The following is a 14,407-nucleotide window of genomic DNA, read 5'->3' on the forward strand; positions in this document are numbered from 1 at the left end:
GGGAAGGAGACCAGAAGGCAAAGAGAGTGCGAGAGAGTTTCCCTTTTCCCTCATTTCACAAACTCCTCCGTGTGACACAAGTTGTGACTAAAGCTGAGTCGACGCTCCCGAATGAATCACTGGTACGAAGAAATGAATTCAACACCGAACACGATTGTTCTAATTGTAGCAACAAGTCGACGCACAAAAGATTCCACGTGCAGCAACACAAAGAAGCAGTTTTCTTTACGGCCGTTTGTGCATCTCTCAAAACGCTACAAACCGTTTGGCTTATGTGGGTCACGTGTTAAATTCAGACCCCCCCCCCCCATGAACCAGTGGAGCCCGAGAGGAGCACTGATGTTCAGGATCACTCACAGGTTCCCAGAGGTGCCGGATGGTTCCTTGGACTCCAAATGTGAGAAAATGTCGTCTTTGTGGACTTTGGCTTTGTGCACGATGGCGCTTTGATGGTGATTTAGGAAAAGGCCCCAAACTGCCACCACGGAGCAAAAAGAGAAAGATGCATATAAATAACAGAGACGTCTGCAAATGTGTGGAAGTCAGAAAGGTGACACGCCGGGCCGGTGAGGTGGGCGGCCGTGGTTCCCGTCGGCTGTGAGCCTTTATCTCGCCCAGCGGAGCGTCGCTGCATCGGCTGGTTCAAAGGAAACACGCGACGTTCGTGTTTTATTCACACAGCAAACACGCAATCGATGTCGCTCTGTTTCCTTCACCATTCGCCGTTAAATATTTCACAGTCAACGACACAATTAGCGATTCCAGGCGGCGGCGCGTTTGCAGTTTTGCTCACATGTTTCTATCTTTGTGTGCGCCTGTTTATGTGTGTGTTTTTGTGCATATTTTGAGGAAGAGGAGGAAGAGAAGAAGGAGGGAAGGAGAAGAAGAAGGTTTATATGAAGTTTGATCTGCAGCAGGGACTCCGCGATTTGAGTCCCTGCTGCAGGCTGACAAGCCACACACACACACACACACATGCACACGCACACACATAAACACATTAACACACACACTCAAATAGCATGACACACAAACAGAAAGGTTCTCTGTGTCCTCCTTTATGTCTTTCTGTCACTTTGTCTCTCTCTCACGCGCGCACACACACACACACGCACACACACACACACACGCACACACGCGCACGCACACACACACACACACACACACACACACACACTCGGCCCCAGCGGACCCTGAGTTGTTCCATGCAGAGTTATACATGAAGAAGAGGCCCCGCACTCGTAATAGCTGTTAATTTAGCATAAATCATGCATGCGTGACCCACATGTAGATCACGCATGTCAGCAGCTCGTCTTCTTCTTCTCTGCAACAAACAGCAGCAGCTTCCTTCTTCCTTGTTTTCGACTCTTTCCAGTATTTTGCCCTCTGCTTTTCATGAATAAAATGAAATACATTGAGCTGCGTGTTTGGTGCGTGCACGTGATAAGAGGACCTGCCGTCGATCTCGTGTTGTACTTGTGGAATGTCGTGACACACGAGCGTGATAACTGCATTGCATTATGGTCCGTGGAAGCGCTTCAGTAGATTACATCCCATATCACTGGAGAACAGTATCTCAGAACCTTCCAACCTGAAGGTCGAGTGAGATCAGCTGTTCTAATGTAAGAATAAAACGTCTTTTAACTGAACTCGGTGCCGGAGGAACGTTTCATCTTGGAATGCAGATCGCCGCAGAGGAGCTCCGGGGGACACGGAGGCTCTCACAGCAAAGGTCAAACTGACTTGAGGTGGAGTTGCCTCCTTTGACCTCCGGGAGCCTGGACAGTAAAACCTTCCTCAACACGACACCTGATTGTGCAGATGTTTTGGGCTGATGAAAAGGAATCTCCACGACTTCAACGTGTCTGCATTTCAGCATCAAACGCTTTACGCCTGACAGAGAAACTGGGAAAGGCAATTGTTCCGTGTTTTGATGCGTTTTTTTCCTCCCCTCAGACATCAAAAGGAAAGAACAACTACCAGCTCCGAGCCACAGCAGTTGTCTCCTTGATTCACTTCTCCAAAGGAAAGTTGGTGAAACATCAAAGTGTCTCCTGGGAAGTCTGAAGATCCTCGTCTTCAGTGAAGGAGCCTTCTGCTCAAACCACACGGCGGGTCGTCTTTAATCCTCCTGACAAATCGCTGAATCTCCCCCGTTGTTTTGCACCTCTGCGGCTGGATTCCCTCCGAGGCGCGGCCGCCTTTATTAACCAGCTACGCCGTAATTAGCTAACGGGATCGTTTTAACCACCATCCAAGAACAGAATCGCCCGCGGGAAGACAAACGCCGACCCCGTAGAAGTGTGCGCGTGCGTGTGTGTGTGTGTGTGTGTCCTCAGCTGCGTGACTCAACGTGCACTGGCGTGACAGACTCGGGGAGGAGTGCACACGTCGGGTGTGATTCGATGTTGCGTGCATGTGTGGTGCAGCAGCGTCTGTTGTGCGCGTGCACGTGTCCCTCGGTCTCCCGCTCTGCCCTAATTAACGCGTCTTCTCGCAAGACTTTCTCTGGAATATGAAACTATTTTACCTGATGATGCAAACAGTTGGAAACAGCGCCGGGGGTTTGTGCACCGCCTCCTCGCCTCCTCGCCTCCTCACCTCCTTGCCTCCTCGCCTCCTCGCCAGACACTTTCTCTTCGCTAATGTACGCCGGCACTTTACTTGTAGTTTTTATATCCGTGTATTTTAGCGGCGTTGCTTCGGCCAAAAGGCTTATTTTGCTGGAGGAAATGTGTGTGTGTGTGTGTGTGTGTGTGTGTGTGTGTGTGTGTGTGTAAGCAAAAGCCTTTGTACTGTGTGATGAAAAGAGCAGGCTGTGTATCGCAGCTCGGCAATGATGTTCCTGCGGCACACACACACACACACACACACACATTTTCACTCGTTCCCACGCAGACACACACAAGCCTCAGTTAAGTAAGTTAAATCTTGCAAACGGGGGCAAGAAGGAGACGAAGAGGCCGGGAGGACAAACATGCAAATGTCAGCCATTGAGCTTCGGAGAAATGATTAAAAGCCTCAAACCTGTGGCTCCTCCTGTGTGCCTCCACCCGGAGCCCATGTGCACCCACGCAGAGCACACTGGAAACACACCCCCAATAAGAAAAGCACAATAACGCACAACAGACAAATCGACAAATCATCCCGACGGAGCGGCACAAGTCGATGTGACCGGAGAGGGACCGCGGTGAAAGATGGCCGCTCCGGGCCGGGTCACAATGAAAGGAACTTAAAATTGATTTCCTCCCCCTCTCCCCCCCCCCCTCTCTGTCTGCAGCGCGGTGCATCCACTTCTCCCAGGAGCCCTCGGACCAGTCGGTGGTGCTGGGAGAGCGGGTGGTGCTGTCCTGCGTGGTCTTCAACTACAGCGGCATCGTCCAGTGGACCAAGGACGGCCTGGCCCTCGGCGTGGGAGAGGGTCTCCGAGGTGAGGGACGGGGGGGGTGAAGGAAAGGAGGGGAATAACTCGGCTCACGGTTTCGGTTCAGCTGTGGCTGTAAGAGCCGCGACGAAAGCTGCTGCGGCTGAGAAGCGTAGTTCTTGAACATTAAGGGAACGAACGGCGAGCCGAGAGGCGTGTGAGGGACAGTCGGGGGGCTAAAATGAGTCCTGTACATCACGCCGGGTTACAGAAAATCCCTCACGCTGCTGACAAAAGCAGACACGTGTTCCCATTCACATGTTTAAGCCGACACGCACATCCGGTGTGGGTTTAATGGGAGGATTCGGTCAAAGGGCCCGAGAGCAGCGAGGAGCCGGTCAGAGGGAGGAAGGAAAGGTGACGCGTCGTTCACCTCTGACCTTCTGACCCGAACGCCAGGAAACATTCCCCATAAGCTTTTACCATCGAGCTGCTGGTGACATCGTGCGAAAAGGATCCTTCAGGCTTTTATCCGGTGAAATGAAAAAAAAAAAAAACGAAAAATGATTAAGAAGGACGATCAGGTTGAGAACACAGTCAATGGAAGTCATTAAAATAAGGTTTTGTTAAAATACGCCGGTAGTGAAGCACAAGATGAAGCTAAATATTGAAAACATCATATTCAATATATGCAATGAAATCCGGTTGTTAAACAGCACCCTCCATTGATTAATACTCTGTAGATTCTTTATTCCGTTTCTTTAATGTTTAATCCTTCAGTGGCATCTGACGTCTTTGACGGTTCTCTGGTGTCTCTGCTCCTCCCGTCAATCAAACTGTGACAAGACGGTGACGGACTTTCTGTCTGTGACACTACGAGGACTTTAGGAATATAAAGTGTTTCTACTCAAAACTATTCCCTTTTTTTCCTGAAAAACTTCATCACACCAAGCGTTTGTTGCTCGTGTGAAACCGTAGTTTTAAATAAATTGCCGCTCACACACACACTGAATAATCTGACATGAATCTTGTGTTCAGCTCTAATTCAGGTTCACTAAAGGTCAGCGCCCCCCCCCCTCTCTCTTATTTCCAGCTCTTCCGTCTTTCAGACTTTCACCTCCATCATTACGCTTTATGTATTTTCCAGACCCCCTTTTACTGCTTCTCCCCCCTCCTCCCCCCCCTCTCTCTTTATGTGGGTAATGCTCTCTTTGTCCTTGCAGCCTTTTGCAGCACGGACTCTGATGATAAACACGCCGGCGTTTGATAAACACGTTGTCCCTCTCTGTCCGTCTTCCTCTGCTTTCCAGCCATCCGTCACCCCCCCTCCATAATTTATCCTTAAGTTGTCAGCGCTGCCAGTCCTCCCCCGTCCTCCCCCCTCCTCCCCCCCTCATCCCTGACGGATACCGTCTCAATCTTTTGCTTTTCACGTCCACAACACAAACAGGAGGTCGTGTCACTGAGGAACGTCTGCAGGGTGTTAATATATTAAAACACACACACACACACACACACACACACACACAGATTATTTCCCAAATCACGCAGACGTCCGTGTGAATGTGCAATGGAGGAAATACAAAGAACACTCTGACGTAAGAAGACGTCCACGTTTCTATGCAAATATCTTAACACGCAACATCTCATTACCTGCAGCATCACAGGTGGTCTATTGTTCTTCCTCCTCCTCCTCCTCCTCCTCCTCCTCCTCCTCCCCGGGGCGCTTTCACCTCTGTTGTTGCTATGCTGCGAGGCGCTGGAGTGGATGATGTAATCTGCACTAATACAGCTCTTCCCTCCTTTCTCCCACCGCCCGGCGCTCTGCTCGCCGCGTGGCGGCCCGACGAGCGCCCCCTGGTGGGACGCCGCGCTCAATTACGTCTTCGTCTGCGAAGGCGGGGGCTCAAACCGAGAGAAAAGTGGTGGGGGGGGTCGCTGTGATTGGGACGGGGTCCGCGTGTCTCACGGGACACCGAGGGGGGGCGTCGTCGTGTTTGTGTCACTGGAACGAACGCTGTCAACGCTAAACGCTAAATGCTAAACGCTAAATCCAGCTTGATGTTGGGATTGTGTTTGAGCTTTTATATCTGATTCATGTGGTAAACAAGACGAGCAGAGGACAGAGACACTGATGGAAAGACGACGAATGGACGCGGACCTCACGCCTGGTGGAATCTTTCAATCCAGATATTTGAGATTTCTCCAACAGCAAAACGATGAAGCACGTTATTTGTGCCGCTCACAGATTTGCCCAAACTGTTTATAATCCACAGAAGACGCTCAGCAACTCTTTTTATCTGTTGTGTGGATTATTCAGCAGCCCCTTTAAGTCGCTTTGCTTGTTCCACTTCCAGCTTAAACTTCCACGGCAAGAAGTGATGATTTGGCACAGCTGACAGAGACGATCACATGAAACAATGTTCCCACAGATTCTACATTCTTCATAACAAGAAATATGGTAATGAGGGGAACACGTTGAACGTTGAATCTACGTTTCACATTTTCATCTACTTCTCTTGATGGAAATAAAGTTATATTTTCCTCTCGGTGTTTCCAAACTAAATACCACATTATTTTCCGACGCAGGTCGTCGGCGAAGTTGTTATGATGACTCGTGAATGTTCCTCTCACATCTCCAGTCCACTGCCATTTAAATCACATCCCAGAAGTCCATTTCCTAAAGCCGTCGAGCTTCCCGCCCCGTGAGCAAACTTGTGAACCACAGAGCGTCCTGCTAACGTGCCGCGTGTCTCCTGCAGCGTGGCCGCGGTACCGCGTGCAGCGGGCTCTGGACGTCGGCCAGTACAACCTGGAGATCTCCAACGCCGAGCTGTCCGACGACTCCCTGTACGAGTGTCAGGCCACGGAGGCCGCGCTGCGCTCCAGGAGGGCCAAACTCAACGTGCTCAGTAAGTTTCAACCCGTTAACCGCCGCAAAAGGACGGGAGACGGGAGACGGTCATCAGAGAGCCTCACACTTTAAATCCTACGACATAAATTGAAGGAATCTTTTATTTTAAGTCCGCTCGGTTGGACAGTATCTTCTCCGTGTACTCGTACATGCGTGCGTGAGTGCGCGTTTGCATGAACGTGTCCCTTTTTAAGCCGGGACTGGTGTCTCTCCCCTCAGTCCCCCCCGAGGACCCGGTGGTCGACGGGTCCCCGGAGATCCTGCTGATGGCTGGAAATCCGTACAACCTGACCTGCGTGACCCGCGGGGCCAAGCCTGCCGCCCACATCCAGTGGACCAAGGATGGAGTCGCTGTGGAGGGGGCCTACCAGTCCACGGTGACTAAGACACACACACACACACACGCACACACACGCACACACACACACACGCACACACACGCACACACGCGCACACAGGGCACAGCAAACGGCGCGTGTGTGTGTGTGCAGGCGGCGTTAAACTAACACTAAAAGCAGATCTGTAGAGTTTGTAACACAAACTGTGGTACTTTGAATAACAGCCGCTGTCAGTCTGGTGGTTTGTTTGTTTGTTTGTTTATGTGCTTTTTGCCGCCGGCAAAAGGGAAACACATTGTGAGCGCCTGAGGCCCGGAGTCCTGCATTAGGGAAATACAGCCAGCAGTGCGAGTCAGCACGAGACTTTCTTGGCTCTTGGTGGACGAAATGATACGAGTCTCTGCGCATGATCACAACTGAATGTTGTTTGATGCTATTTGATGCCTTTAAATACCTACAAATGACAGATTCTGACCTGGTAAACAGTGGATGGCTCCATTTTCAGGCTTTGAAATGTGGTCGGAGACGAATAATATAGTATTGATTAATATAGATTTTCAATCACACTCACACACAAAAGGGAACTGTGCTTCTGACACTTATATTCTGCACTCATTTCTCCCACATTCATAGTGTTCATACTTCTGCGTATTCTCCCACACACACAAAATGATGCCTACAAGCACACACACACACACACACACACACACACACACACACACACACACACACACACACTCATGCTGTCATATGCACACAGAGGGAACAACAAACACTGACTCACACTCGGATGTTTTTACATCCCTCGCAGACAGTTTTATGCCCCACACACCTGCTCATGCATATTACATGCTGCTCTTACGTTATTGCCTTACTGACCACACGGAGGCTGCGAACACTCAGCTGCATTGAAAAGCACCTCCAGAATCAGCCAGGATGGATTTTCCTATTTCGCAGAAAAAAACTTATACTTTACTGTTGTATGCCAAAAATTATTGAAAACTATTTAGTTTTCTATCAACGATTTTCTGAATTTCCTAAATAAGGATCTCCTCATGATCTATATCATGTCAAACTGTGGAAACGTAGAATGCAAGTTCCCACCAAATCAATTCTGTCTGATCAACAGCAAGAACCTCATGAATTATGATGAACATTTCCACAAAACTCCCTTTCACTTTCCAATATGTTTAAACTCTTTGATTAGATTATTGTTTCTATTTCCATGTTATGCTTTATAAATGTCTCTTGGGCTCCTTTCATGACCCTCCTCGCTCTCGTTTCTCCTCCCTGCTCTTCTTTCTCAATTCATTCTTCCTCGTTCTTCGTCCCTCCTCCTCCTCCTCCTCCTCTTTGATCTTTCTCCGTCCTGCTCCCCACCCTAAACTCTGCCGTCTCCTGATCTCGCTCCCTCTCTCTTTGCCGAACAGGAAGTGTTGCCGGACCGGAAGCGGGTGACGACCCGGAGCTACCTGCCCATCTCGCCGGTGGACACCGACAGCAGCCGAAACTTCACCTGCGTGGCCAGAAACCCGGCGGTGCCGACGGGCAAACGGGCCACCGTGACCCTCAACGTCCACCGTGAGTTCACGGACGACACGTTTCACCAGGCTGGCTTCAGGGTTGATTCTGGCCGTTTGCATTGATTCTGCTTTGTAGTCTTTGGGGCTTATTTTGTCAAGTTCATTTTCTTCCACATCTGGAAAAGCCGACACTTTTTGTGCTGTGAGATCTTAATCGGTTCCCTGGAGAAATAAGCAATGATGCTCACGAGCAAACCGCTGTTTGAATTTTCCATCAAGGAGATTGATGTGTTGTTCCAGTGTCGTTGGTAATCACTGGGAGAATAGCTGCAGTAGTGGAACCAGAGCTGTGTTTGCAGGGTTTTATAATACCAGATTTTATTGTGAAATGCATCGATTGTTTAGACTTATTTGTGTGGGAAATCAATCCTCTTGCTGCTTGAAACCGCTGAAACACAACAGTGATTCAGTTCCTCTGCGGTTGTTCATCAAATCTGTTCCCCCCCCCCGTGTAGACCCTCCCACGGTGACCCTGTCCATCGAACCTCGCTCCGTCCTGGAGGGCGAGAGGGTCACCTTCACCTGTCAGGCCACAGGGAACCCTCCCATCATTGGCTTCAGGTCTGGATCACATTTTACCAGAATTTACCTCTGAAGGTTTACGATCCGTTCTATCGTTGTTATTAATGATCTGCAGTCAACTCCTTGTTGCTTCATCACACGTCCAATGTTACACAATGTGACGTGGCATTGCATTACAATCCTACATTATATCAAGTGTAATTAACTCTAATTACTTCATACCGTCCTTTGTTTAAATAAAACTAAATAATTTGCCATTTGTACCTTAGTTGTATCCGCTAACATTGCGATGCACAACAAGGTCAATGGGTGCCACGTAGCTGAGAAACCGCTAGCTTGCTAACATTAGCGTAGCTTGTTGCTCTTTTCCAGCACAGCACTATTATTCGTTAAACATCTCCCCTTTGTACTGTAACATGTTTATTCTTGGCGAAAATGAACCCTGTCATCATGCATTTGTATCATGATCATTAGTGCGCAAAGGTTAGCTGTGGTTTAGTTGTATATGGATCATGTGGTGGGTTTTTTGATCATGGTCATTGTTTGCAGACCAACTTCAGGGGCAAGATTACAATTCTGTTACCAACAGATTTTCCTCCTTATATTCTAATCTGCCTTTAACCTCCGTCATGAATCATGAATTTCAAATTTGGTTTGCAGGACAGAATTAATAACAGTATTAAACAGTTAAACAATTAAACACTGACTTTATTCTTAAGTGACGGCCCTGAAGCACACTAATCGTTAAATGCTGGACTTAAACCCGGTGGTTTTAATCCGAGGTTTGAGACTCCTCCGGAGGGTCCCGGTGTGGGAGCACTGCCAGGCACTTCGGCACTAAGCCTATTGAGTGTATATTAAAATGCCATCTAATGGCAGATGTGCAATATGCTTCTGTGAGTTTTTGAGCTATAAATCCGGATAACAGAAATGAAAAGAAATTCATTTTTCCTGCTGGTAATCTTACCCTCAGGTTTCTACATGGAGGATTTTTAAACTTTAGTTTAATAGCTCCAAACGGTGATATAAAACCACTAACAGGGGAAATGCATCGTTTGGCTCGCCACCAAATAACCATCGACTGACAATGATTTGAAAAGCCTGAAAACTGACCACGGAAGGTCGGGTGACCTGCGTCTCCGTCAGGTGGGCAAAGGGCGGCGTGCTGCTGGAGGGCGCCCGGGAAAGCGTGTTCGTCACCACGGCGGATCACTCCTTCTTCACCGAGCCCGTCTCCTGCCAGGTCTTCAACGTCGTGGGAAGCACCAACGTCAGCATCCTGGTGGACGTGCACTGTGAGTACGAACCCCCCTCAGCTGGGCGGCGCTGCAGTGATTTTACTGCTCCGGTGTCTGGATTTGTTTGTAGGACTCAAGTCTCTGGTCCACTGACCTGCGTCTGCGTGGAGGGACTCTCTAATTCTCAGACTCTCTCTCAGTTGGACCGATACTGGTAGTGGAGCCGAGGCCGGTCACGGTAGACGTGGACTCTGACGTCACTCTGAACTGCAAGTGGTCTGGGAACCCCCCTCTCACCCTGACCTGGACCAAGAAGGGCTCCAGCATGGTGAGAACCAACCACCGATCCTTTTAGAATCCTGCCTGATTTACAAATCAACATGTTGGAGTGGATCCCATGTCGAGAACTACTGTCAGATCCCTCAGAAAACCCAATACCCAAAACTAGTTCCCATGAACCATGAACCCTGCTCAGTTGTGTTACAGCATATCGTAAGAAGCGAGACTCCGTCTTCATATCTTATATATTTTATTCATATAACAAGTTTAGAAAAGCTCTGATGGAGCCTGCGGAGTAAATCAACATGTTTCATGAATTAAACATGGATCTCCCTCCTTCTTCTTCTGTGGTCCGTCTCCAACCACACTCACACGTCTGCTGTCCTGGTCCTCCTGCGTCCTTCTGCATGTTCCTGTGCGTCCAGGTGCTCAGCAACAACAACCAGCTGTACCTGAAGTCGGTGAGCCAGGCCGACGCAGGCCAGTACGTCTGCAAGGCCATCGTGCCCCGGATCGGCGTGGGAGAGACGGAGGTCACGCTCACCGTCAACGGTCAGTTGCTATCGACTCACTCGCGAGATGGACCTCAGCTGAAGGTGTTTATGAGAAAAGGCGCAGAACGGATCTTCTTCTTCACGGGAAAAGCCCGGTGTCAAACACCTGAACAATGAACACGCGTGATGCGTTTGTTTAATCTGTAATTGTTCTACACGTCATGCGTGTTTCTGCGCCAGATGTAGAGGGTAGAGTACGATACGGTCACGCAGCCTGAGTCACTGAAGCCTGCTGCTAATTATTCATCTCCAAACGGGCCCCGAGCCGACATTTCAATGTCAGAACTCTTCCCCCCCGAGAGACCGGATTTAACTCAATGGATCAAAACGGATTCACCAAGAACACAATGACGAAAGAGCGAGTTCACAAATGCTCCTTAAATGTCCGCCGGCAGCGTGACGTGACGTCCTTCAGCGCCGTGGTGACCGACGGTCTGATCCTAAAGGAGCCACTTTCTGTTAGCCGATGCACACGGGAGGAACCAGGAGGGATTTTAATTGTAAACCACAGTCAGATATTTGCCTGAGGGCATCATAAAATGTAAGTGTACCTCCAAACCCTTCCGATTGGTTGTAGTAATCCCTGTTTGTCTCTGTGTCCTTCCCCCCTTTCTCTCTCTGCTCATCCTCCTCCCTCGCTCAGGCCCCCCCATCATCTCCAGCGACCCCGTCCAGTACTCCGTCAGAGGGGAGCGAGGCGAGATCAAGTGCTACATCGCCAGCACCCCCCCGCCCGATAAGATCGTGAGTCCGTCCTTTGGTGCTCGACCTTTTCAGATGGCATCGGCCTCAAACGGGATCCTGATCACAGAATCTCCTCGTTCGCCCTGAAACACGAACCATCGTTTCCCTCCTCCGCTCGTGTTGGGAGCTCACGGCTCGGGGATGGGGAGGTGAGGTGGAGGGGGTGGCATTGTTCTCGGAGGACAATCTGTTCCTCGTCTGCGGTGGAAGGTGCGACTCATCAAGAACAGCTGCTGGAGTGTCTGGTGGAAACGAGGAGACGCAGCACTGAGACGTTGGGGGGCCGCTGATTACTTCTAGTAATCATTTTTCAGTCGTCTTGACCATGAAACTGTCTTGATATCTTGATATTAGGAGGACCTGAACCCACCAGGTGAAGCCGTCCCCCTGGTCCCTTTGCAACGCGTCAACCACCTTTTCGCCGTAACAAAGCGTTCACACAGTTTGCTTCACCAGTGATGCAATATCCTCCTAAATGTGCCGTAGCTGCAGAAGTATACGCTGTATTTCTCATTACTGTCCTTTCCTAAAGCTGCCGAGTGCCTTTCTTCATCAATGGAGAGAGTCTGTGCTTTATATAAGTAAAAAAAAAGGTCAAACAAAATACCAAATGCTCACAAATCTTCACAATCGGGGAAAAAGTCAAACCGTCTGCGTTTGAAGGCTGGTGGGTGAGAAAAGGTCAAACACGCGGAGTCGGAGGGGGGAGAGATGGGGGAGAATACAATTCTTTACCTCCCAGCGTCAATTATCCAATCGTGCAGTGGCAGCATGACAGAAATCAGAGGTGTTGGGAGGCTTCGGCCCCCCGCTGCCCTGCAGAGCGCTCAGGGCCTCTAATGTGATACGACGCTGTAGTCTCGGCTTAATGCAGAGACACGAGGACTTATAAAATATGGAGGACGACTCCGTGTGCATGTGTGCTGATAGAGGCAACGGGAAACTGAGAAAGAGACAGAGAATCCAGACCGAGGTGGCGCGGTACGATCCTTCTGAGACAAACCGAACGGAGGGATTCTGAGCGGCGACAGAAACGACGCGTCACATCGTCAGAGAGGAAAAGAGACATTTGGGCTTTTGTTTCCACTGATGATCACATTTAAACTAGGTTAAAAGGTACATTAACTTAACATATATGTATATTTCATATTACAATGTTCCATTTTTAATATCCTCATTTTTCTACCTCAGCAGGTTTAAGTAGAAAAACCTTTTTATCGTCTTGTGCGCTTCCTGCACTCCGTGTCGGTCTGAAAACGTTTTTTTTCCAGCCTGAGAACGTTAATTAGGAACATACTGCACCAGGAGAAATGAAATACATATTTACCAAGATGTAGAGAATATCATTTGTTTTTAACATGTGCTTCCTGCCCACATTCGCTTTAGTTTCCTTTAACTTTTAACACCAGCCATCTGTTCGCTGAGTGTTTACTACTGATTGTATGTTTGTGTGTGTGTGTGTGTGTGTGTGTGTGTGTGTGTGTGTGTGTGTGAGTCGATTGTTTTTCATACTACATATATATAGAGATATCTTATATACACTGTAACAAATTGCTGTAAATTTACGGTGCATTTCTAACAGTATCTTACAGTATGTCATAATAACTGTAACATACAGTTAAATTTCCATCCCTTGCTTGTAAATTAACGGCCAATGTCATGAATAAACAGTTAAAGCTGTCAATTTACAATAATAGCAGACCACCGTAATTCAACTGCATGTTACATATATTTTATGAAGTGGTGGAAATACACATACAAGTGCAGTGAATCACAATCCATCTACATGTATTGTAGGTTGATGTATGGAAGCCCATGTCAGCCACTGATAAACAGGTCCTGTAAGTCATCATGATGAGATAGTAGCTCATGAGATACGATGATGACTTACAGGACATGACTGTATTACTTTAGTTTATTAGTTTATTTAGTTTATTAAGGACATTACTTACAAAATGCTTTAAAACTAGAAAAAGAGCTTCAAAAGCTTGTTAAAGAAAATATACGTAGTAAGTAAGTATTTAGTTTGTAAATAGTAAAATAAAATAGATCAAACATTCACAAGCAAAGAGATTTAACAGCAGATTCCTGGTTAAAGTTACTTCAAATAACGGTAGTTTTGTGTTAATTGAGTCCCTCACGTCGGTCGTACAGAAGGAGCCTGAATCCTCCTTTGAACGCTGCGTCTCAGGTGTGGGCGTGGAAGGAGAACGTGTGGGAGAAGGAGAAGGGCACCCTGATGGAGAGGTACACCGTGGAGCAGAGCAAGCCTCCGTCCCAGGGCGGGGCCGTGGTCTCCACCCTCACCATCAACAACGTCATGGAGTCTGACTTCCACTCGCCCTACAACTGCACCGCCTGGAACGCCTTCGGACCCGGGACCATGATCATCACCCTGGAGGAGACCGGTATGGAAAAAACGTTGTCGTTAGTTAACGAGTTTATGACCAAGGAGACCATGAATGAGACCATCAGCTGTTTCCCTTTAAATTGGGTTGAAGTCCAGTGGTACCAGGACCAGGACTTGGTACGTCTTTTTGTCTCACAGAGACAGAGAGATGTTTCTGTCCCATGTTGACTCGGTCCCTCAAACCGGATCTCCGCTTGTGCTTCTTTCAGATATTGTCCCGGTGGGAATAATCGCCGGTGGGACGGTGGGCTCCTTCATCCTGCTGCTTCTGGTCCTGCTGGCGCTCGCCTTCTTCCTCTACCGCCAACGCAAAGGCAGTGAGTGTGTGTGTGTGTGTGTGTGTGTGTGTGTGTGTGTCCATCAGTCTCTCACCCTTCTGTCTCTCCAGAACAGAACGTGTCCTTTCATTTAAATCAGATGCATTTACGTTCATATAATCTGGCAAACTGCCTTAAAACGCC

General features: G+C 48.6%; 1 protein-coding gene, 1 long non-coding RNA gene and 1 pseudogene across 3 annotated transcripts in view; 2 read left to right on the top strand and 1 right to left on the bottom strand.

Moving 5' to 3' along the window:
* Positions 1–14,407, bottom strand: part of LOC120815120 (uncharacterized) — a 106,929-nt gene that overhangs the window by 78,947 nt on the left and 13,575 nt on the right. The window lies entirely within an intron of this gene.
* The window catches only part of LOC144405559 (uncharacterized), a 61,300-nt gene that overhangs the window by 33,202 nt on the left and 13,691 nt on the right, over positions 1–14,407 (top strand). The gene's annotated exons all lie outside the window — the stretch shown is intronic.
* Positions 377–14,407, top strand: part of LOC144405479 (kin of IRRE-like protein 1) — a 19,576-nt pseudogene continuing 5,545 nt past the window's right edge. Inside the window, exons 1-13 of the transcript XR_013467091.1 lie at positions 377–397; positions 1,957–2,034; positions 3,229–3,430; positions 6,127–6,276; positions 6,498–6,655; positions 8,047–8,197; positions 8,655–8,760; positions 9,868–10,016; positions 10,160–10,287; positions 10,664–10,790; positions 11,436–11,536; positions 13,728–13,944; positions 14,156–14,263. The product of XR_013467091.1 is annotated as a kin of IRRE-like protein 1 (transcript). The remainder of the gene's footprint in view (positions 398–1,956; positions 2,035–3,228; positions 3,431–6,126; positions 6,277–6,497; positions 6,656–8,046; positions 8,198–8,654; positions 8,761–9,867; positions 10,017–10,159; positions 10,288–10,663; positions 10,791–11,435; positions 11,537–13,727; positions 13,945–14,155; positions 14,264–14,407) is intronic.

Source organism: Gasterosteus aculeatus, chromosome 3, assembly GCF_964276395.1.
Source record: "Gasterosteus aculeatus chromosome 3, fGasAcu3.hap1.1, whole genome shotgun sequence".
NCBI classification, from domain to species: Eukaryota; Metazoa; Chordata; class Actinopteri; order Perciformes; family Gasterosteidae; genus Gasterosteus; species Gasterosteus aculeatus.